Source organism: Canis lupus, chromosome 11 (assembly GCF_011100685.1).
Source record: "Canis lupus familiaris isolate Mischka breed German Shepherd chromosome 11, alternate assembly UU_Cfam_GSD_1.0, whole genome shotgun sequence".
NCBI lineage: Eukaryota > Metazoa > Chordata > Mammalia > Carnivora > Canidae > Canis > Canis lupus.
Genome location: NC_049232.1, coordinates 44,654,622 through 44,680,314, shown reverse-complemented (window position 1 = coordinate 44,680,314; position 25,693 = coordinate 44,654,622). Strand labels below are relative to the sequence as shown.

General features: G+C 36.4%; 1 long non-coding RNA gene across 9 annotated transcripts in view; it reads left to right on the top strand.

Moving 5' to 3' along the window:
• LOC111098070 overlaps nucleotides 1-25,693 on the top strand; it is a 293,135-nt gene that overhangs the window by 92,994 nt on the left and 174,448 nt on the right. For all 9 annotated transcript variants that reach the window (XR_005366852.1, XR_005366846.1, XR_005366850.1 and 6 more), the window contains exons 2-3: nucleotides 952-1,021; nucleotides 1,315-1,424. This is a non-coding gene — a long non-coding RNA (uncharacterized LOC111098070). The remainder of the gene's footprint in view (nucleotides 1-951; nucleotides 1,022-1,314; nucleotides 1,425-25,693) is intronic.

Genomic DNA, 25,693 nt, shown 5'->3' with positions numbered 1-25,693 from the left:
TTGCCTTCATGCCCTTGAAATTAGGCATTTTTCTAGAAATAGCCATCTATACTTTTTTCCCCATTTACCATATAAAAAAGTATTTGATAAAAGCATAAATATTTTATCATGCTGCACTCCCATTATAATTTTCAAATTATAATAAGATAAAGCATGATTATTATAAGTAAATTTATTATTTGATTCAAGTTAAACTTACTTTCCCTTAGGTCCACAGCTAGGATTGCAGTTAGTCACTTTTATCATACACAAGAATGCCTGAGAGGTGCGTGGGTGGCTTACTTGGTTCAGTGTCCAATTCCTGGTTTCAGCTCAGGTCCTGATCTCATGGGTGGTGAGATTGAGGATTCAGCCCTATTTTGGGCTCCCCTGATCAGCAGAGTCTGCTTGAAGAATCTCTCCTTCTGCCCTTCTCCTTGCTCATGTGCATACTCTCTCTCTCTCTTTCTTACTCTCAAAAACACTAAATCTTAAAAGACAAAAAACAAGAACACCTGATGATTTTGTCTTCAACATTTTACCCTGCAGTTATGTGGATAGACTCTGCCTTTCACTTGCTATATGGAGATATACATCCACTTGAGCCAATTATAAGATCACGTCTGTCTGATTTCCGTGATTGATCCAGAAAGCAAATGTGATTAAAGTACTCCAACCAGAATACTTCCTTGCAGTTTTTCAAAATACTGAAGCTGGTAAAGAGAAACTCTGTTTCTTCCCTGTGAATAGTCATAAGATATGACTAGATTTGTTAACAACCATGTTCTCTACAATGCAGTGAGAGCTGCAGGTAGAAAACCACCACCAGAGGGAGAAGTAAAGGAATGAGTGCGGAGCGTGTAGAAAACACTGGGAAAAACACTGGGTCCTGAGTTAGTGAGTTCCTATTGATTTTCCTTTGTCATGTTATTGCAATATCATTACAATATATGTCCCCCCTTTTATTTTTAGGTAATTCAAGTTGATTATCTGTCATTTGCAACAGTGAATGATGAGCCTAACACTGGAATAACATTATAAGGTAAAGTAATGATGTAAATTATAAGTGTAGGATAGATAAAGAAGTGAGAAGATTCAGTTTATGATAGCAAAAACCCTCTATCCAATGGTGAAAAAAAGAACTGAATATGTATTAAAAATCTATTTTTTATAATTTTGTTTTTATCTATATTTTATATGCTTGAAAACATAAGGTCATAAGAGAATCATAGAAAAAAGAATCAAATCTCTAGAAAAATTAGTTCTCTCCATGTATTTTTTAAATATTATCTACTTTAACCTTGTGTAAAAGTTATTGTTGTCTCCATTTTACAGTAAAAAATTCTGAAACTTAAGGAGAATATGTATCTTGCCAAAGATCGAACAGCTATGAAGTGTTTTGGGAGAACCAGAAGTAGGTTTTAGGTATATATGACAAACCCAAGGTTAGTACAATACATCATACAATTTATATGGAATTAACAGCTAAGGAAAGATGATCAATAATGTTTCTAAATGAAATTATTCTGAATGTAATCTTGGCCATAGTTGTATAATCAGGAAAGTTTAAACGTGGAAAGGAGATTCATAACAATTTAGCCTCATCCTCTCCTGTCATGGGTTAAGAAATAGACTCAGACTAGAGACTAGTGGACTTAGGTTCAGTAACCCTTTATTTGGAGTAGGTTCAAGCATAGATGGCCTCTCAAGATCCCTTCCCATCTGTGATTATGTGTGTTCTTCTGATTTCACAGCATGAGAATGCCTTATGCCTTCCCACATACAACAGTGACAGTAAAGCAGCAAGAAGGGATACTTTAAAATGAACCTTTTAAATTTCATTCTTTAGCATTTGTATGAGCAGAATGCAAATGGTGTCAATTCCATTATCTTCTGCACAAAATGTTCCCTTTTTAGAGCCAAATCAGGGGTAGGAAATGTGGAACTGTGCCCCAAGTACCTCAAGGGCAGCTGGCCACTTCTATTTCTAGATCCCAAACACCTGCATTTCTCAAAAGCTGGGGCCATTTCAGAAGAGACGTTTGGAAGTCATCAATATACTGCTTACTTACTGTGGATTTGAGAACCTTGAAATGTCAAGTTTTAGCTTGAGGCCAAGTTGGATTTGTGAGCCCTCATACTGATGGGTGATGAGATCATTTACATTGGATTATACTTCTGGTGTGTGAGCAATTCAGTAAATGATGAATACAGTGGGAATTACTGCAGTACATCTGCTGGACACTTTTTATAAAATAGCTCTCTCATCTCACCTCCTAGGTGTGCAATCTTCAATCAGGAAACATATTTGAAGCAGGAAATCAGTTCTCAAGCCTAGGGCTGTATCATCTGCTCCTGTCTCTTTTGCAGAGTGTAATTTTGTCCAGTGCCACGTTGCAAAGTAGACACCCTAGGACAGTGATTCATGGCCAGAAAATAATGCATTCTGAAAAGTGTTTCCAAAGTTACAGCAGACCATTTGCTGACTATTGTTAGGAAATTATGATTAACAAAGGGTAGGAGAGACTTTTTTTTTTTGTTTTTTGTTTTTTTTAATACATGAAGAAGTCAAGCCCAAGGTAGATTCTGGGAATTTAATCACTTACAATGTGAACCTGCCCCTGATCCTCACTGCACTTTCAAACTAGCTGTGATACAGGCACTTTTAAAAGGTGGTTTTAATGTGCTAAGTTCTGCAACAACTTAAATAAAGAGTGTTAATGAATAGTAACAATAATTTAAGTTGAGATACGTTTGTACCTTGCTCCTGAAGAAGCTATGTTTAAGTGGACTCTTGGAATCAGTAAGGTGAATCCTGGGGGAGGGGTGTGGTAAAATTGAATGTTTCAGAAGAAAAATGCATATATGTAGGATTAGGATTGAAATAAAACTAGAACAGCAAGGAACACCCAAACAGAGTAGTAAAAACAGGAACATTCATTCAGGTAGCAGTCATACTGAGTCCTATGTTTGTTCTTACCTTTTTTTGCTGTGTAATGTAGGTTATTTAGGATAGGTTCCACTGGTTGTTTATTAATTCATTTATTTCTTCATGTATTCAACTATCCTATATGCAGTGCTTCATATGTTTCAGCACTATCCTGGTCACTGGTGCTACTGCTGAAAGTTGGATTTTATCTAAATTCTTAAGATTTTAAAAAGTCAACCATCATGTTAAGTAGGAGTTGGCTTTTGGTGCTAGTAACAGAAATGTGATTACAGTGGCTTAAACACATAAGGGTTTATTTTCTCTTACAGAAGTTTAGATGTATCCTGTTATGGAGAAATACAAGTTTTCTGTAGTTTCTAGTAGTCCTATAAAAATCTCTAGCCTCCCCAGGCTCAGGATACTTTCTTCTTGTCTTATCATGAGATTTAGATTTGTAGTCATTTTTTTTCTACTTAATTGCTGTGATTTGAGAGAACCAAATGGTGACAGCCTGGACTATATCCCCAAGTTAAGACCCAAGTGTCAGGAGGACTAGAGCAGTATCTCTTTAGGCATTTCCATTTTAAAAGAGAGGAAGCTTAGACCTTGGCGACATCTTTGTGCCTCAGAAGTAATAGATACCCAGTGATTTACTTAGTGTCTGGAAAGATATATTTACATTCCAACAGGTTAGAGCCAGAACTCAGGATTCTTGTCATCTCATCGCAAAGGGATTATCATCCTATCAGCAAATTTTTTTCCTTCTCTTTTCTGGAAAAGTGGTGACTGTCTCTTACTTGAATATAAATGCAGAAAATCTATTGTCTGTTTCTCATCTGTAAGTTTCTCACTACTAGAATAGGATGTTTGACTTGGCTTTCACCACATCATGTCACGGGTAAGGCCTGGGACAATAAGGATAGAGTGATAGACTTAATTTTTTAAGGTAATTAATAAGAAATCAGTCTCTGATTCACAGCCCCTCTTTTTCACATTCTAGATAAAATTAATAAACATGAATATTAAAAACTCAACATTAGTTCAGGACTGGTATTGGGAAGCCATTAAAAGCCAGGGTTCTTTGGAGCACCTGGGGTGGCTCAGTCAATTAAGCATCTGTCTCTAGAATTTCTGCTCAGGTTATGGTCTCAGGGTTTTTAGATCAAACCTCACTTGGGCTCCATGCTCAGCTGGAGATTCTCTCTTTTCCCTCTGCCCCCTGCCTCTCTCCGTCTCTAAGATAAATAAATACATCTTAAAAAAAAAAAAAAGAACCAATGTTCTTCTATCATCTCTTATCTTGTGATTCCTACCTTCAGGATCATGATATAGCTTTTGGGTTCCAGTTCTTACAATCATATTCCAGGCAAGAAATTTAAGAGAGAGTAAGAATGGTAAAATGAGATTTTCTGTAAATCCTTCCCCAACTCATCATCCCTAACTGCGAAGGAGGGTAAGGGATATAGTGGTATTTTCATTGAATACAATATAGAGTTCTATTAATAAGGAAGAAGGTAAAAATTGGTAATATTGGTCTCTGCTTCAACCATATACTTCAAGAAGAAAACTGATGGAAGATTAGACTTCTTTCAGTGCCAACACTATTTCCCTGGGGATTCTAAGGCCCAGGTAGGTATAGTGACTTGATTAAGGACATAGATAATTTAACAATGAATGACTGCCATCCTGAGTGGCTGCTTTTTCAGTGAAGCTCTGTCCTCCTGCTTCATCTGCAGACCTTTATATTTTCAAGTATTTGATAGTTCAGCATAAAAAGAAGTGTTTCCACCACTATCCTATGAGCACACTGTGCACATGCAATTCAATATGCCAATTCATATCACAGTAAATTAAAAACAATGGGGGAGTTGGTAGGTATTTCTCTTTTTCACTGTTCCCAGAAAAGCTATTCTTCCTAATATAGTTTCTCTGTATCTCTCATTTTTACAGTTTTCCACTGTTGGCAAATGTATTTAAAAGGACATTTTGACATATTTGAAGCAAGTGTTTGGCTAGGTTGTAGATGAGTTGGAAAGTCTCATTTTAATAGGCCTTTATAAACTGTATTCATGAATTCATTCAGTAAGCATTTTGCGTGTTTGGGACCTGCACCATGCCTGGCATTGTCGTGGACATCTACTTTATTCTAGGTAACCTGTAACAGTTGTCAATGAAGACAATGACAAATGCTTATGAATCTTTTGTTCTTCAGAGGAGTACGGTTATTTATGGACTTAAGTATCAACCATCTCCTAAAGAACTATTTTATTAAGTTATGAATGAAATCTCAGATATAGTCTTCTTATCCATAGTATGCATCCATGAGCCCTGTGTCCCTAATATTGTATTGGTGTTTTTATCCCACCATTCAGATTAGGATCTGAGTGAAGTATTCATGTAATGTCCACACTAGATATTTAAAAGTGAATATATGACAACCTGGCTTAGTCAAGGATAACAGATTATTAACAGCCCATTCTTAATTTCTTTTACTGGTGTCATGACTTTTGGCCTAAATACAAGTTGAGTTTAAGTGGTAAAGAAAGAAAAGCATTAATGAAGCAAACTTGATTTCAAGTTCCAACTCTACCATGTTCAAGCTGTGTAATAATTGGATCTTATTTCCTTTTTCTGATCTTTTGTTCCTCAACAAAGAGAAAGAGGGATAATAAATATCATGGAGTATTATGGAAAATTAATAAGGGGCTTTTTGAGAAATAGAAATCATATGTAGAAAATGCCTAATATATTGTGTAGCAAATAGTAGACTCTCTAAGCTTATTCCAATACATTTGAACTCTCTCTTTCCTTCTTTCTTCCTTCCTCTCCCACTTTTTGTCTTTCTTCCCACACTTCTTCCTTTACAGAAATACTACAAATGTAGTTTTATCACCTTTCAAAAAATCTTTTAATGACATTATAGATGTGTAATGTCAAAATCTAAGCTAAAAGGGCCTATGTAAAGACAGAGAAGATTTGTAAATTCCAGTCAGACTCAGTAAAACAATACTGAAACATAGAATGACACTTCACTCTCTTCAGTTTTAGTGCATACATAAGGACAACCTCCTGTATCTCTTCTCAGTTCTCATTTCTCTTTCCCTACTCAACCTCATTTTTTTCCTCTCTCTCCCTCTTCATTTTTCTTTGTTGTACCTACTATTTCTTTCAAAGGCATGTCATTCATCATTGCCTTATTGGTGGTAAAGATATTAACAAAGGAAGCAGTAAAAGTTGGGTAGTTGGTGTGTATTACATTGAAAATCTTTGTACTGTCTGCCAAGGCTGAACAGTCCTAACTGATCTTAATCTGGAAATCAAATTGCCTCCCATTCCTACTGATTGTGCAGAAGTGTTGTCTTTGGCATGGTTTGTAGTCTCACTGAAGTCTTTAGAACCAAATAAAAGTCACTTCAGGCAGACAATTATCTATTATCTTTGTCCCTTTCAGACCCTGTCTTGTGTCTTTGCTTAAGACTACACAGTCTGGGGATCCCTGGGTGGCGCAGCGGTTTAGTGCCTGCCTTTGGCCCAGGGCGCGATCCTGGAGACCCGGGATCGAATCCCACGTCGGGCTCCCGGTGCATGGAGCCTGCTTCTCCCTCTGCCTGTGTCTCTGCCTCTCTCTCTCTCTCTCTCTCTCTCTCTCTGTGACTATCATAAATAAATAAAAAAATTAAAAAAAAAAAAAAGACTATAATATGATTTTGAGCTCACTTGAAAGGATGGCCAAAAAAACAAATTAGAAATTTGGCTGTATCCTTAGCTTGCCCTACCTTGCTCTGTTTTGCCCTGTGACCTCAGCAAAGTCATTTAATTGTTCTGTCTTCACATTTCCTCATCAGTAGAGGGTGAATAACAAAGATTCACAGGGTTGTTAAAAGGAATATATCACTTTATTTTTGGACAAGTGTTTCAAAAGCTTAATAAGAGTAAGGCGAGAGAATTGAGTTGACTGACTTTTATAGTTGCTCTGGGATAAAAGTTCATTACTTCCAGTGATACATTTGAGCTACTAGAATGCATATATTTCAAATGTTTCTCCGTCTGAGGAGCCTGATTCTTTCAAATTTGCTTACTTTCATATATATTCTTTGTTCAAGAGCATTTTTAAGTGATTATTAATTCTACCTTCTTTTTCTGCAAAAATTCAAACTTGATAATGAACATAAGACTTATAATTTTCCATATTACAGGCAGAGACATTCTTAGACTGAAAGAAACCCCTTCACATCCAAATTCTGCTTTCCTTGGCATCAGGAGTCTATGTTCAGATAGAAATATCTTAGGAGAGATTGGTAAAATATCTTCCTTTTCTTTTCTGTGTGGGCAAAGAGAAGCTAGCAAATCAAATAAAAATGTAGCCTGTATTGCCAAAGAATGTTTTTATTCAAAGAAAAAGAAAGAGGTAGTTTACCTTTTTGTGTTAAATAGCTTTTTTGTGTCGACTGAGTTCAGTTAGTAAACTTCTCAAACCTTTATCTTTGTAGAGTTCACAATGACCCTTTTCACTTAAACACAATGACTCTTTTCATTTACAGACCTTAGATTTAAAGGTCTTTACGTTGCTGGTAGAAAAGGAGTTAGGAAGGAAATGGTCAAATTTGAGTTGAGTTTTCATATATATGATGCATTTAACCTTCAAACCTGTTCCTTCCACTCATAGATACTACTTTGCTCTTTAAACTGAACCAAATGCATTGAAATGTTTTGCAAGATAATAGTGATATAATTCGACAAGCCAAGGACTTGTATTTGATGCCTCAGGCTTACAAAAAATTAATGGGAAATTATCCCCTAAAGCCATTAACTTTGTCTCAATTCCTGGGGCCTTTTGTAGATCTTTCTCAGCAATCCTGGAAAGGAAATTTAGTCACCTTTTTTAAGGCTCTCAGGGCCAACAGTCTATTATTTAAGGAGGTACCCCTAAGTAACAACTCTCTCATCATAATACTACAATCATGCATCAGAGAGTGATTTCTCTAATGATGTATTACTCAAAATGCAGTGCCAGCCAGGATGTCAGCAAGGGAGATCATAAAATTTTATTTAACCTTTTGTTAATTTAAAGTCTCCAATACTTTCCAATTTATTTATTATGTATGAGAAAGGGGGAAATGACAGTAACTTCAAAGGCTATGAGACCTACAGACTATTTTATTCACTGTGTTCAGAAAATATACGTCACCGGTGGGGCAAGGAAAAGATTTAAAGCCCCCAATTAAAAATGCTTTTAAGACTCACAAGAGCAAAAGTACTAAAGGAAGACCATGCAGAATGTATCTGAGATGCAAACGAAGCCTGCTAGTCTGCAGATAAGGGAAGAAAATCTCAATAATACTATTTTTAATTTTCTGAATGAGAAAATTTTAAAATAATATTACGGTTTTTCATCTGTATTCATTAATTCCAGAATGATTCCAAGGCACCATTTTACCCTGGGCCCACGATGAAATGATGAGCACCAAGCTCAAGGCTGCATTCCATGCAGTCATTTCTGAGGCATGAAGGGATCACACTGTAACTCTTCTAGGATGGTGTTTTATGTGTACCCAGTAACTACTGAAAGCTTTTAGCATAATGCCCAGCACATGGTAGTAATTCCTCAATAAATGTTAGCTCTTAGTTTTTCTTAATTGCTATTTAGTGTTCAGTTAAATCAAGAATGGCGTTTTAGAATAATAAACACATTTATTAGACTAAACACTACTTTTAAACTTCGATTCAGTATTAATTCAAAGAGAGTAAGTCACTTCGTATTGGTAAGGGTTCTTTTATAGTACTGTCTGTAAAATTTAAATGGACATTTATGACACTCAATTATTCCAAAAATTCAATACTAAAATGTTATTCATGCCTAAATTATCTGGCTTCATCTGACAGGAATGTATTTTATCTGAATTATCAGATCAATTATCTTGATTTCTGCACTCAACTTTGCAAGCACATATGTACTCTGTGTCCTCTGTAAGGTGCAATTGGATTTCTTCAGGTTGAGGTATGACCCAGTTAGCTTCCTACAAAGCACAAACTTTGAAGCCTGGTGTGCATTTCTGAAATGGTTGTAGCCTTTTCAGGGATGTGACAATTAGTGATTGCAGAGACAGAACTCAATTATTTAAATCTCCTTAGAAAAATTTCCTCTAAATCCAGAAATGTATACTCATAGCATTAACATTTGTGCATTAGTCTGCAAATTCTGTTTTATAACTTTCATAGTTTGAAATTAAAAAAAAAATTTCCCTCAAGCCACAGTATTTACATGTTTTCTAGTTGATAGTTCAAGTAGAAGTGAATTGGTCATTTAATCTAATGTGAGCAGTGAGCCCCAGAGTTTGAAAATATGGCATATTTTAGGGTAGACTCAAGGAGGAAGGAACATAATAAGCAGATCTTCTCAGTATGAGTTTAAATATTCATGATTTGCTTATTAAAACATTTTAAAAATTGTGTCTCTGAGCATCAGGTTCTTAATATGCAGAACAGAAAGAGCAAAGTCCTGAAAAACAACAAGCATATTGTCATGGAATTTGCTTAAAAGATGCCAAAGCTAAAGCTTAGTGTTTCAGTAAGTATATATGATACATTAAAGCTTTCCTTAGAAACTAGGTATGAAAAAATCAGTTATCTTTGAGAGTTAATTTTTAAAAATCAACACATAATGGAACAGAAAAATGGCATGAACATTGCAATAACAATGGATAAAGAGATTAAGGTGATAACTTGATTGAGATGGTTAATTTTATGTGTTAGTTTGATTGGTCCACTGGGTGCCCACATTAAACAATATTTCTAGATGTGCATGTAAGGATAGTTCTGGAAGAGATTAGCATTTGAATTGCTGGACTCTGGAAAGTAGATTCTCCTCCCTGAACTGGTGTGTCATCTATTCCGTTAAGGGACTGAATAGAACAAAAGACAGAGGAAGGAGGAATTTGCCCCTATTTTTCTGTCTGAGTTGAGACATCCCATTTCCACCTCTCTGGCCCTCCGACGGAGATTACACCAAGGGCTTCCCTGGTTCACAGACCTTTGGACTCAGACTGAAGTATTGGCCTTCCTGGGCCCACAGCTTTCTGATGGCAGGTCATGGGACTTCTCAGCCTTCATTATGAGGAAAACCAATTCCTCTATAGATCTTTTCTGGTTCTGTTTCTCTGGAGAGACCTAACTAATACAGAGATTTACTATATTAACACATATGATTATACAGTTAATTAGAAGAGGTTAGTCAACCATGGGAAAAGAAGGAACTTAAGAAGAGTAAAGACAAACCTTGGTGATACCCATCCAGTCTCCAGTCTATGGTTTTTCAATAGTCTAGTTCCATCAATAAATCCATCTACAAAATAGGATAGATATTTTTGGTTAATATCTAGTTAATACCAGTGATCATGGTGTGTTGAACAGACAGCAGAAAGAAACTAGAAATAAATAACAGGATGTCAAAGGGCTGCCTGAGGACTAGAATACAACCAGCTGCATTTACCCGTGCCAAGGGAACCCTTCAGCCAAGGGAAGATGACCCTGAACTCTGGTGGGGCAGGTGGGTGTCTGAAGAATCGAGAGAACAAGTCAATTATAAGTACTTGGCAGTCTCAAAGATGCCAGTGTTTCATGAACATCCAGTAAAACTTTCCTGCCCTTCTTCCCATCCCTCTCTCTCTACTTTACTTCTACTCTAGAGATACAAAGTAAAATAAACCTGTGGTTGGAAAGATGAGGAATAAGGGAATGAAATAGTTGGGGTTGGTAGACAGTAAAACCCATTTTCCTGACTGCAGGCTTTCTACATATAGCAGGAAGAAGAAATTTGGAGTTTAGATGATTACCTGAGAATGAACATTTTGATTAGAGAAGTGTAGGTAACTTTTACAACCTAAAAGGACTGCAGAACTTTCTATTATTTTAGAATAGCTAAGGAAGTCAGGGAGCTATTTGGATTTCTTTCTTTCCTTTTTTAATTTTTCTTTTCAGGGCCAGAGAAAGAATACTCTATAAATAAATTTAAAGGGATAGTAGAAGGCAAAATGAAGTTGCCTTCAGTTTGACATAATGTACACAGGCGATGGAAGTTTATTGAAAGGAAATGCAGTGATGAAGGCAGATAGGAAGCATTTATAAACTACATTGCCAGGTCTCACAGAAAACTGAAATGATATTTTAGACTATATTGCAGCTTTACTGGCCAATTGACATTTTGAGTCGTGTGCTAGTTATCTATGTTGGTGCTTTTGGAGTTACTACTGCTTGCTTCTCTTTGCCCATCTACACAATAGCTTCTGCATATTCATAATTTTGGCTCCTTACCTTCTGCCCATGTGTCTCTTGACCTTTAGTAACCTATGTCCTTCTCTTTTCTTGTGCAACCTCTGTAAGAGATACCCAAGTGGCCTTATTTTTAGGCACAGAACATTCTTTTTGAGCAGAGTTCTTTTGACAGAATACTTGATGGATGACTATTGTCAATATTATAGAGCTGTACTGTTTAGTATGGCAGCCACTAACTATATGTAGCCACTGTGCGGTTGAAATGTGGCTGGTCTGAATTGAGATATGCTGGGAGTGTAAAATATGCACATGATTTTGAAGACTTAGAAAAAACTGTAAAATATCTCATTAATCTTATATTGACTACATAAAAATATATATTGATTTTATAAAACATTTTGAAGTTACATTAATTTGAAACAGTATATTATTAAAATTAATTTTACTTATTTATTTTTAGTTTTTTAAATATGGCTACTGGAAATTCTAAAATGACATTTATGGCTGGCATTTGTGGCTTACATTACGTTTCTTTGGTAGTGATGCCTGCCCTCTTAATCCTAGCACAGTCACTAGATTGTGATCTTGCATGGTAAAAAGCAAGCACGCTTTAAGGAATTGCTTATGGACACATTTTTCGAAAAGGCCATAGGAGGAAAGGCTCTTAATATTTCATGGATTACTACCTAAAGATGGAATGAAGTTTATTTATTTATTTTTTTAATGTTACTAAATATATGCAACGTATTTTTTATATTAGTTGTTATTTTATAGCACTTCCTAAAGACGTTTCACAGATACTATTATTTTAACTTCTTTAGTGATCTGTAGAAAACGAACTGTGATTTTACAGATGAGAAAATTGGAATTCAAAGAGGAAGAGGATGTTACCTTGTATACAGATGCTATATGTAGTGGAACCAAAGATATATCCCTAATTTTCTGCATTATGGAGTTTGTCTTTGGAGTCAAGCCAACCTGGAAGTGTTGTACTATTTTTGCTATTGAGTGGCCTTTGACCTTGAGAAGTTATTTTTATTTTATTATTTTATTTTTAATTTAATTTAATTTTTATATCAGAGTGGAATAGTGAAAGGAATGATAAATACTGGCACAGAATTGGTGCCCAACATGTTAATCCATATCTGAGGCCAGTCTGTGCTTCTCAATAGGGACAGCTAAACAAAACTTGTCAGGTAACAGGTAGATAAAAGTTAGATTTTTTTGCATATATGTTTCTATATGATGGCATAGCACTATATGATGGTTCATCTACTTCTTAAAAGATACTCTCTGAAACTCATCAACTTTCGTTTGTATTATGAAAACATAAACCAGTAAATCAACAGTTTTGAAAGTGTATAGTAATTTGGAAGTAGAAATTCAGTCCTTTGTACTTTTTTGTCATAATTAGTGGTAATGACATTATTGCTGGGGGAAAAGGTAATATTTTTATGAAAATTTAAATCACCCTGAAAAGATACATAAAATTTGCTATTTGTTAATCTGAACAAGCTTGTCCAACCTGTTTGAGAGTCTGCCTATCACCACCATTTCTTCCTACAATGAAAATTTCTTAGGGCTTGCCTTGTTTCCACTCATCATACCACAGTTGTGCTAATTACTCACGTTCAAAGTGTCAGGCATCCGATTTTTCTCTCCTTTTTTCTCCCATTGGATTTAATTAACTGTCAGTCTCTATGGTCTCTATCTCAGCAATGTCCACCAAATTTGCCCTACTGGATTAACTATTTTTTCTTACTGCATTTACTTTCAGACGATATTTGAGCTACTTCATTCAAGCGCCTATCATTCCTCATCTAGATTATGACAACTGTTTCCTAAATCTATCTTTAGCTTTCCATTCCTACCCATCTCCAAATCTCCCTTGCACCAAGCCTCAGTAATTTTACCAAAACTCAGTGCTAGTTTTATAAAATAAAATTATCTCCTTCATGATATACTTTCTCAAAGGTTTGTCATTACCTGTACAGTTAAGCCCAACTTCCTTAGTATGTCAGAGATCCAGCATGATATGATCCTTCCCTGCATTTTCCAATCTCATCTTCCACCATATTTTGACATCCACTCTCTGTTTTTGCTCTCTTTGTTTGATTTGTTTGGAATTATTTCCGGACTGTCCCGATTTCTTACTCCTTCTTTGTGCAACTCTGTTTAACATTTGTTCTCCAGTCACTGATTTTCTTGTCTTTGGAGTTCCTTGACTTCTTAATCCACCAACCCAAATTTTATACTCATTGAATTATGGTTATTCAAGTATATCTACACCCAGTACAAGGCAAGCTATAGAATGTAAGCTCAATAATTTTTTAAATGAATAAATGAATGATGAATAAATGAATGAATACCTGAATGCTGATCTGTAAAGTCAATTTCCCTAGAAAGTGAGTCCAAAACACCATGTTTTATTTAAATGTCTGTAAGAAATCAAAGCAACTACCCTGGCCCCTTAATTAATTTACTCAAGATTTGTAAAACATATTTGAATCATAGGATTTTAGAATACCTTAACTCTTAGACAATATATATAAGGGTTTTTTTAAATCAAAAATTATTACAGGGAGTAGTTTTAGAGATTTATACTGTGATACTAATGGGGAGGTTATACTTGCTATTCTTCTTTCACCAGTGTGATAGGGAAATGCTGGAAAAGAAAAATGGGTGTGCTTGGCATCTTCTAGATAAGAAAAAAATTCTTTTTAATCTTTGCATAATGAATTTATCACTGTCTAGATGGCTCCCAATTGATTAGAGGAACAATATAAGGAACGCTTGTATAATAGGAAATAAGATTTAGCAGTTTTCCGTGATCTTCTAGAAGGTATTTCTAGATTGTGATAAGCCACCTGAGGATTTGGGGAGTCTGCCTGCTTCTGCCATGTAATCTGGTTCAAGTCAGGGAACTCTTATTTACTAATCCTAGCATCCTAGGAGGCTGCAAGAATTCACAATGATTGATTCCTCTCTGTTGAGAGTAAGACAATGTGCCTTAACCACTTTGAGATGCTACACTCCACAGCTCAAATGATTGACTCTTATTGACTCTTAAACTTTAAGGTACCTTATCTCACCTTTGTTCCTATTTCACCAAACCAATTTAGTGTTTATTAATCCAGGGTTCTTAAAGCAGAGGCTATTTAAATATATATTAATTAATACAAATATTTATAAATACAAACCTAAAAGTAAGTAAAAATAATATTTATTTATAAATATAAATGAAATATATAAAATAGATCTATCCATCTGACAGGGTCTGTGGACAAAAAGATGTGAGACTTGTTCTATATCTCTTGTTACTTCTTTTTTTTAAGATTTTATTTACTTATTTATTTGAGAGAGACAGTACAAGCAGGAGGGGGCAGAGAGAGGGAGAAGCAGGTTCCCAGCTGAGCAGGGAGCCTGATGCAGGGCTCAATCCAGGACCTAGGGATCATGACCTGAGCCAAAGGCAGACATTTAACCAACTAAGCCACCCACACACCCCTCTTTTTATTCTTCTTAACTGGAAGGCAGAATGTGACCATGGACTGTGCATTTTCCATTGGGATGGACATGGCTAGGAATGGAAATATGCTAGCCAAGCCTTGGACCACAACATTATTTGTATCATAGTGTTTCTGCTGTTGAGCACCTTTAGGCAATTCATGATTAATTAAGGGAAAAAAAATCTAGTAAGGTTGGTCAATTCTGAAAATATTATCTGAAAGAGCAGCAAGAATTTTTCACTGCTTCCAGTCCAGAAGCAGTCTTAGCCTGCTTCATTTACAGTGGCTCTTCTGGGCAGAAGTGGAATTAAATACACTCAATCCTAAAACTGACTTATTAGAAGTGGGCCTCTTTCCTGTTAGCTCAATTTGCTTTATCTATTTTAGGGGATCACAGATTAGCAATTTAAAAATAAGTAGATATAAAACAGTACCTACTGATGAGTATGTGAGCTTAAGTAGCTCCTTTATTCAGAAGAGTGTATTCCAAACATAAATATTCTTTATTTTCTTCACTTTCTCTCTGCCTCATGTAAGATTATCTAAGCAATTTTGTTAAGAAACCTCATTTTCAATCAAAGTCAAATATCATCCTTGATACTAATTTTGGTTATGCCCTTTAATGTACTAGAAGAGCCGAGGGGAAGCCATTTGATCTGTTTGTCTCTGCTTAAACATTCGTAAAATAAAGGAATCCCCCAACATTGAGATCTCTGATGTTGAAAGCAAGTTCCTATATCACGACCAGTTAACTATAACAGCAGTTTGATGGGAGTGTGGTCTGGAGTTTTCCTGAGAGGACCAGAGAGACAGCAGGTTGTAGGAAAGTTAGTTACCCTCCAGCACTAAGTAAATCCCAGTGATAACATCAGAATCATTGTCTTCAAAGTGCCCACAGCCTTGAGCAAGGGTTTTTCAGTTTACAAAGAGCCTAATCTAAGACCTACCAGTCTCCTAGATAGATCTGAAGCTCTCCTAGGCAACTGACCTTTGGACTCATTGCAGTCCCAGCTTCCCCAATGCAGAGAACTAATTTTATTTATACTGAGACTCTTTGGCTTAAACAACATGTCATGGTCTGCCCAGCAGTGCCTTAGACACTGATGCTTCTTTTACAGCCATACGAGCAGAAGCTTTTCCTGAAAAATATTGTAACATAATATTTAATATTATTATTAAAAGTATAGAAGCTACTCTGTAGGTTGGTGTAACCAGCTGGTCCTTTGAATTCCTCAAATCAGATTCTCATTCGTATTCAATTTTTATTTCCTCCTTTCCTATGGACACTGAAGTAAGACTTAATTTGAGATCAATCTAATATTGTATAACCAACAGTTTTGATTAATCATGGCTATTATTTGGAACTTAGAGTTTATTATAGTGTAGGAACAAAGCACATTTTAAAAGGGATAATAAAAGTAAAGCTTTCACATGGCTGGGATTTAAATGAAAAACTCTTGATTTGTAGTTGTGGGAAATATCTCAACCTACTTAAGATCATTTAACAGAAGCAGCACCTCTCATGGGGGGAAATTCAAGAGTTAACTCCTAAAAGTTTTGAGTAATTAGGCTCTGAAGTTTCTGAAACATCTCCCCATTCTTTTTGGTTTCTTTTAAAACTTTGCCACCCTGCAAAAGCCTAATCTTTGCCCACTGCCCCCACATTCTTTTTTGCTTTCCACTAAAAATAAGATCTTTATCTCTATATTAGAAATCGTGAGATACCCATCTCTCTTGGCTTGGCTGTTTCATCTTTCTGGAGGAAAAGCAACCACCCAATTATACACAGCCATAAATTAACTTGACAAGCCACATGCTGGAACCACCACCCTAGCCCATGCTGTTTAAATTGTGCCTGAGTTTCGAGTCTCTTGGTTGTGAAGGCGCATTACATGCCCCAGCGGAAATTGTTTTGCTTTTGTTTTCAGACTTACCAACAATGCACTCTATGCAGCACGTTCAGCAGTTTGTACTTTTCTTTCTCGGTGGACTCATTATGCAAAAGACATCTCCTCTGCTCCTGTCCATAAATGTATCCCCAGCAAGGAGTCTGAGTTCACCAGTGGCCCATTCATCATCCACTACAAGAAGGCTTGGGTACTCAAGTCTGAAGGCTGACCAACTTCACAGGCTTCTCTTTCGGAAAGGTCCCCCACCACTTCTCCTAAGTCTCGACCCTGCCCTTTCAGTGTGAATATGGTTCTGAACTCTGTTATGATATCCAGAGAGGTCATTCGGAGAACGTAATGTATAAGTGAAACGATATACCAGGTTCATCTGGGGATGAGTGGAAATGTATTTTCCTCTGTGTGTGCCTCTAGCTGTGTTATGCTTGTTTACTTGCTCTTCTAATTAAAGAGAAATGTAGCATCTAGTGTATCTATACTTATTTTACAGTAGGAATTTGAATTCACAATGTTATATGCATAGTGATGTAGATTTTAAAATAAACCCAAGTGGCTTTTCATGCTTATCCTCTGGTCAGTAATGCCAGTTCTTAAACCCACTATCAACTTCTCTCACTTTAGCATCTTCCCGGATGCTTATGCTAGTGGCTTCATGCCCTAAACTGGGCAAGGTCAAAAGACAAACCATTGTGGGATGCCTTGAAGGACTAATTTCTCTTTCTCTCATTCTCTGTCCAGACTTTATAATTATAGAGAGCAGTGCAGTTCTTCTTCCATTTAGATAGGCTTTAAAGAGGATAGAAAGAGGGGTGCCTGGGTAGCTCAGTCTGTTGGGCGTCTGCCTTCTGCTCAGGTCATAATCCCAGGGTCGTAGGATTAAGCCCCACATAGGGCTCCCTGCTCAGTGGGGAGTCTGCTTTTTCTTCTCCCTCTGCCCATCCCTTCTGCTCATGGCCTCTCAAATAAATAAACATTAAAAAAAAAAGGATAGAAAAATAATTTTCCTTCTCAGCATCCATGAGGCTGTGCTAGGGGTAAGAATCACCCATAGAAATCATTTGTTCTGCAATAAAAGCCCAGTAACCATGTCCAGTATGCCTCCCTGTTTTCTTCCTTTTCCTGCCCATACTCAATTACAAATACTTCCTCCTCTTCTGACACACCAATTCATCAGTGATGCCTCTTTTCATTCTTCTCCTTATTATCTAATTCTCAATTCTGCAACCTTTTCTGGAGACTTCTTATACTCCTCTGTCATCATGGTGCAAATAAAAAGGTCAAGGTGTTAGCAAATGTTCTGAGTGGTAAGGCCCCATAAAATAGAGGCATGAGGTCTATGGCAAACATCCCACACAGCAGGTGAATATGAAATAGCTTACAAATGACTATTACACTACTTTGAAACACAGTATGAATGTGTTTCACTTAAAGGGAATTTTGATAAATTCTCTGGGAACGCTTGGTTCTTGCCTTCCTGATACTGAAAAAACTGAGTAACTCTTAGCTTTCTTTCCTTCCTAAATTCAGATCTTCTGTTGTGTCCCAGTGTCCCAAATAATCTCCTATGACTCCTTTCCCTTCTCAGTTCTAGTTTTATTTTTCTCAAATGTTTGTGGTATGGAGGAACAAGTTTGTTTCTGGGTAGGTTTATAAGTTCCTGGATTACCAAAGTGTAGTTGATAAAAACTCTTGGTTCTTCTCCAACTCTGAGTCCAAAAATAAACAGATATTTCCCTGTACAAATTTAGAGTACAGCTGTTAATTAATTAATATTTCAGCAGAGAAGGTAATTCTGCCTTAAAATAGCAAAAGAGCTACCAGATAGCTCTCTTAGGACTGCTCTGCTTGCTTTTCCAGACATGGGTCAGGACTGCCCAGTATGTGGTTTCTGTAGTTTGGAAGCACACAGGTTCAACTTAGGTGAATCAGTCAGTCCTTGAAAGGGCTTCTCCTCCCTTTCGTGGTCATAGGCCACCTGCTACTCCAGGATCTTCCTGCTCTCCTCACTCCTCTGTCAAAACAGGAAAATGACTACTATCATCCATTTACTTGATTATGTTTTTTTTTTTTTTACTTGATTGTATTTTATCTGAAACTTATTCTCACTGAAATTTGTCCCCTCCAGACGTATGTATTTTCTTTTCTACCCTCTTCTTTCTAAGTCTGGACCATAGGCTGCCTCTTTCCAAGTGTCAAAAAAACAGACTCTTCCTCATGCAGGGACAAGATGGAGGAGTCCCCAAATATCATTCAATGGTTGGCTCTGCAGAAGCATCTGATTGTATCTTTGGAGAGTTTTCTAGCTGGTGCCAAGTGAGCTGGAGGAGCTGGTCTATGGTCTCTCAGATCTAATATCCTCAGAAATCTGGGGGAGGGGACGATGACTCCATAGGAATGATTGTGCTGGGGCAGATGGAAAAACTGACCCTGAACATCACCCAAAAACTTTCCATCCCTGATCTCTGGCTAAATATCTGTTGTTAAAATAAGTAGTTTTGTGAGTCATAGATTTTCCTCCTCTCAGTAGATTTGGCACTGTGCCCCCCACCTCCCCCCCTTTCATAATCCTATCCCCTATCCTCTTGGTCTTTGCCTCTGAGTGATAACAATATCTATTAACTGCAGTTCTAAAATACATCTGTATTCCTTCTCTATCATTTCTACCTGTGGTAAAAATGCTTCCAACAAAGATAAGCTTTATTATAACATTGACTAACCACAACAGCAACATTTCAAGTAATAATTATTATTTTAGCTACTCTTTGCTGAAATCTTATTATAGGTCAAGTATTCTGAGAGGTTGTTAATATGTACTTTTCCTACCTCAGATAATTATACAAATTAAATGAAAGTATGTAAAGTACTTTAGCTTGGCATTGGGCATGTAGTAATGCTTAAATAGTTAATAAATCATCATTATAATTATCGTTATAAAGTTATTAATTACAGTTATTAATGTTGGTTCCCCATTTGGCCTTTATATCATCCCTATGCAGTAAGAATTACTATGACACCATTTTAGAAAGGAGGATACAATGCCCATCAGTGATGTAAGCTAAAAATAATCCCCACACTCTCAGACCTGAGAGCCTGTGTTTTCATAAATGTAGTGGTTGCCATAATGTGTGTTTAACTTTCTGATATCCTGGTTTTTACATAATATTTGTTTTTGAATGTCATTAACTTAATTTTTTCTGCTTTGTTGATATATAATTGATTCTGTTTCTATACATTTACCTGTTTTATATACCTTATGGAGGTGGAATCATACAGTCCTTGCTCTTCTGTAACAGACTTATTTCACTTAGCATAATGACTCCCAGGTCCATCTATGATGTTAAATATCATCCTTATCCATGCTCTTTCATGTCTGTCTATAAGAAATAAAGCTTCTGGAAAGGATAACGTGCTATTATTATTATTACTATTCAAAAATAATTTAAAACATTTTACTATAGTCATGCTCATATCAAGTTACAGGCCCCTCCATACTCACCCTACTAGGCATGTTCCTACTGAATGTCCTACAGCATAAAGTTTACTGTCATGTGTACCCCTTCCTTCTGCCCAGTTTCCCTTACCTTATTTTCTCTATAGCAAAGGACAACCGTAAAAGCAATGAAGGCAAATACTCTCCAGGAAGCAATCAGAGCAGAAAAAGAACTTCAAGCCCAGGGGTGTTTTCAGAATGGCAAAGAGAGTTGGTATGTGGGGAGCTGGTTCTAAACACTAAGCAAGCTGGCCCAGAAAAGAGAGGAAGCTATGGGACCACGATGGGGGAAAAGAGAGGTCCTTTAGAGGAGAGAAGGAGAAAGTTCTTAGGAGTTTTGGGGGGCAAGAAATTTTAAGGACTAAGTTCCTTTTTGTATTACTTTAAATGATTGAGGAGATTTTAGGGAGAGCTATAATCCTGTAGGGACCATATTCCTTTAGCTGTGGCATAGTCTGAAACAGAAGTGGGCTTTTAATGAGTATATAAGTGGGTGAGTTTTAGGAAGTATCATGAGTGTAAGAGCATTATAGATAGAAAAACAAAATACATATAAAGGTAATGTGGATGCAAAATAATTTAGGAGTACAATTAACCCTTAACACAATTGTGAACTGCAGGGATCCACTGACATGCGGATTTTTTTTTAATGCAGTATAATACTACAGATGTCTTTTTCTCTTCCTTGTGCTTTTCTTGTTAACATTATATTTTCTGTAGCTTATTTTATTATGAATACAATATATTATAAAGATAACATGCAAAATATATGTTCATCTACTTTTATGTTATAAATAAAGCTTCTGGCCAACAGTAGGCTATTAGCAGTTAAATTTTGGGGGAATGCAAAGTTGTACATGGATTTTCCACTGTGAATGCATGGGGTCAGTGCCCCTAATCCTCATGCTCTTCAAGGATCAACTGTATTTTAAATATGCTGTCTTGTTTTGAGAAACCATGGGTAGATCAGTTACATCATCTTGATGCTTATAATGTTAAAGGAAGGGATGATTGATTTGGTGTGGGACTTAAAGAATTAGTATCTATAAAATACCTGAAACAGTGCCTGGCATATAAAATGTGCTAAATAGATGTTAACATCTATTATTCATTCTTACATAAGGCACAATAGACATACAGCATATATTTGTGGAAATAAAAACTTAAAGATGTTTACAACTTTGTATTTATTAGTGATATTTAATTAATACTTTATTTCATTCCAGTCCTGCAAGGTCCCATGAATTTCTGTCTTCTCTATACCCAACTTTTGTAGTTCAGGATCATAGCACTATTTACATGTATTTTGTATTTTAGAGTTTACAGAAGACTTCCCATGGAAATATATATATATATATATCTATTTTAAAGTAGAGTGCCAGAGTGCCTGGGTGGTTCAGTCAGGTGAGTAGCCAACTCTTGAGTTTGGCTCAGCTCATGATCTTGGAGTCTTGAGATCGAGCCCTGAGTGGGGCTCCTCAGTCGGTGGGGAGTATGCTTGAGGATTCTCTCACTTCCTCTCCTGTTGCCCCTCCCCCTATAGTCTCTTTCTCTCTCACATAAATCTCTCTCTCTTTTCTTTTTTTAAAGTAGAGTGCCAAAATTTTAACCTTAGGAATTTTTTTGAACTTGAGATTGGTTCTTTGGAAAGAGTTTAAGACAGAGATAGGTTCAGCATATCTTGTGTCATTGATCACTTCAAGAAACACTTATAGGAAATCACTATCTGAGAAACTGAGGCAAACATGTAGCTCTTCTTCAGCTCCCTGGCTTCCCCTAGCGGTAAAGGAATTTTGGGTAGGAGCTTTGGGTTCTGCTGAAGGTTCATCTTGTGGGAAAATAACATTAGACACATGTCTGAGCCCCAAGATAATTTTAACATACTCCACATAAAATGATTTCCATAATACCTTGCCAAGAACAGAATTCTAACCAATTAAGTTTTTTTAGACTAACTTCACCATTTGAGTACCCAATACTCTTTGGAGGCTCTAGTTATTTTTTTCCCAAGATATCATGGAAGGAGATCTTCATGACTCTTTGATATGCTCCTGTGGATCTATGGAGAATCAGCCTTTCTGATAACTAGTAAAAGTAGTTTACTTTTGCATGCCTCTTTTTAGGAATCTACCTAGTGGAAATTATCATTTCTCTTATCTTAAGTCAAATGGCCTCCACATACTTCTTTTCCAGAGATATAATGGAAAGGAGATTCTGAAGTGTGGTTTGCATATTATAACTTAGCCAGTCAAAGATTTAAACAGTATTTGAAGTACTTATAATACTTCAAAAAGGTGGTGTTACCTGCAGCAGAACTATCTAGAACATACTTACATTTAAATAATTGCTGTTAGATAATTGATCATGTAATACTATCATTTTGATAATTGTTAAAATGATTATTAAATTTATTAACCTCTTTGAAAAATCAATATTTACCTTTTGTGGATAAATTCATATATGTATATGAATTAATATGAATTATAGAGAGATATATCTCTAGAGAGAGAGAAAGAGAGAGAGAGGGCATTCATAATGAATTTAACCTAACATAATAAGGAAAATACCTTAATTAGTAGTATATAAAATCAACAATGTCTCAGCCAAATTTATTTAAATTGCAAGTGACAAAACCATTTCAAAGCAGTGTAAGAAAGAGTCCTGGAAAAAATACAGGAAAACATCTAGATATTACAAGAAGTAGCAGCCATCAGATCTCCCCATGCCCTCATCTCTCTCTATCCTTTTTTAAAAATCTTTCTGTTGATTAGCTTAATTTATATATACACTCAGTAGCTTTCCAATTTACATTTCTCAGTTTATGAGAAGAGCCTAGAGTGACCCTATTGTATCCTTTTTTCTAAGTTTTCAAGAAAGAGTACTAGTTCCTCACCATCATGGTCAAGTGTCCAGTCTAATGTGGTCAGCTATGCAGGGCCCCTTCCCCTGAACCTCAAAATGCACACAGTGGAGTCTCTGTAACTGTAATCTACATAAAGAGCAGCCTTTAGAGCACAGCAAAGACTGCTGTGGAAATGCCCCACTAGAGTTGTACAAAGTCAAAGTCCTGCAGCTGTGGCAAGGATTCAGGGTCATATGGAAGAAATGTGGAACCAGTGGATCCATTTCTGACATAGAAAAAAAGGGAAAGCAAGAGACTCCAACCTTTGTATCCTACCACAGAGGACAAAAACAAAAAGAATCCTAATATTATGTTATAACTTTAGAAAGTACAGATAGATATGAATAGATTTGAACAATTTTAAAAGCCAGTCTTGCTCATGCCGTAATATAGCTAAGTTGGATATTTTGTGTTTATAAAAAAATGTATCATAAATCACAGGTGGAAGGGGACTTAAAAATACTCATCTATTTTCCTCTTTTGGGTAGAGAAGAAAGTGAGGCTGAATTAGATAGAGGATATGCCCAGGTTTACACAGCTCATTAGCTGCAAAGCTAGAATTAGAAGCTTGTTCTGAATCCTGAAGAGTATGAGTGGACTGCTGCCTTTGGAACATTGGCCCAGAAGTGTGATATCACATTTCCTTGCTTGGTTTGCTTTTTGGAAATGATCCAGACCTGGTTAAAACAAGAATTGCACTTTAATTGGAGTGTTCTGGTTTAAGCCTGTTGCCATTAAAAATTGTCTGCCTTTCATTGTTGCCTGATAATCTCTTGGTAAGAAACACTGTTCCCTTCACATACTCTGTCTTTGATATCTTTGGTATCTCCTTGTGTTCTGTTGAATAGTGTCCCCCCAAAAGTTCATGTCTACTCAGAAGCTGTGAATAAGACCTTGCTTTGAATAGAGTCTTTGCAGGTATAATCAAGTTGAAACACAGTCATACTGGATAAAGATGGGCCCTAAATCTAACATGACTGGTGTCTTTGTAACAAGAAAGATATTTGGACAAAGACCCAGATACACAGGGAAAACACCATATGATAATGAACGTAGAAATTGAAGTGATGTGTCTATAGCCAAAGAATGAATGCCAAGGATTACAGGCAATAATCAGAAGCTGGAAGAGAGGCATGGAACATATTCTCCCTCAGACTCCCCAGAAGGAATCAACCCTGCCAACACCTTGATTTCAAATTTTCTGGTCTCTAGAACTGTGAGATAATAGATTTTTTTAGTTGTTGTTCTAAGCCACTTTGGCAATTTTTTTGTGGCCATGCTAGGAAATTAATGCACCATGTCATGTGTGTATATAACTTTCTTATAGATTGATACTTGGAATTTGTACAGAATAAACAACAGGATAATTTAATATTAAAATTAGATGTGGCAAGGCAGCCTTCTAGGTTTTCTTAAATAGCAGTTATAAGCAACAACTTCTTTGCCTCTTCTCAACTTTTTGTTTAGAATGGCAGGAAAGAGTGTGACAAATGATAGGACCAAAAGGTTGCTGAGTGTCTTTGGTAGCAAACCAGGCCATTGTCTAGGGCACCTTTCCAAGTTATCTCTGACTTTCATTTTACAACTCTGTAAATTGTATAAAATTAATAACAATGCATCTGATTCTGGTGCAAAGCAATGCAAATGAATTGTATTCAGGGGAGTGTAATTGCCTAGTTTTTCACATATTTGCAAATTCATTTGGCATTCCTGATTGCCTATGTATGTGTGGTTCTTTGAATCCTCTTTAGAACTAGTTATAACATTACTGGTTCTCTCATTGATTGAGTTAAATAAAATCTTTGACATATGCTCATTTTATATTTTCATAGGGGTCATGACTTTACTCTTTGTAAAAATCTGTCCTTTAATAAGAATCTAATGTTAATTCTTATAATTCTTAATTTTGATAACCTCCTTCAGAATTTATTTATTTATTTTTTTTTTTAAAGATTTTTTATTTATTTATTCATGATAGTCACAGAGAGAGAGAGAGGCAGAGACACAGGCAGAGGGAGAAGCAGGCTCCATGCACCGGGAGCCCGATGTGGGATTCGATCCCGGGTCTCCAGGATCGCGCCCTGGGCCAAAGGCAGGCGCCAAACCACTGCGCCACCCAGGGATCCCCCTCCTTCAGAATTTAAAGCAAAGGATTACAAGGACAAAGTTTCCATTTCTCTCTACCCTATGTTGAAAGCCTTTCTAAACTTCCAAAAGCATTTTTACAAGATTTTAATCTCTTGACTGTTTTGACAAGCAGTATCCATTATAGATGACAAAAATAAAAAAAATCTTGAGATATATTCTGGAAAATTAGTCAAAGCAATGCCCTTGGTCTCTTTGGCTGTGCCAATCCAGAAAATAAAGTTTGAAGTTATTCTTCCAATCATACTTTGTCTAGACCTAACATAACCCGAACATAAGTTGACAACAGGAACTTAAATCTAATTTTTTAAAGCAGCTTCGTTGATGTGAAATGGTTTTGAGAGGATAATTGATATTGCCCTTTAAATTCTTAGACACTGGCATAAGGACCATACTAACATGAAAGGTGATATAGTGGTGAAGCTGTATCCCTATGACAATCTCCTGTCCAACTGGGGCTAAAGAAACAAGAGTATTCAGAGGGCTTTAGGAAGGAGAGGCAGCATGCCAGATGTTTCCTGGGCAGAATGGAGTCAATTTTGCAGAACATAAGGAGAAGTA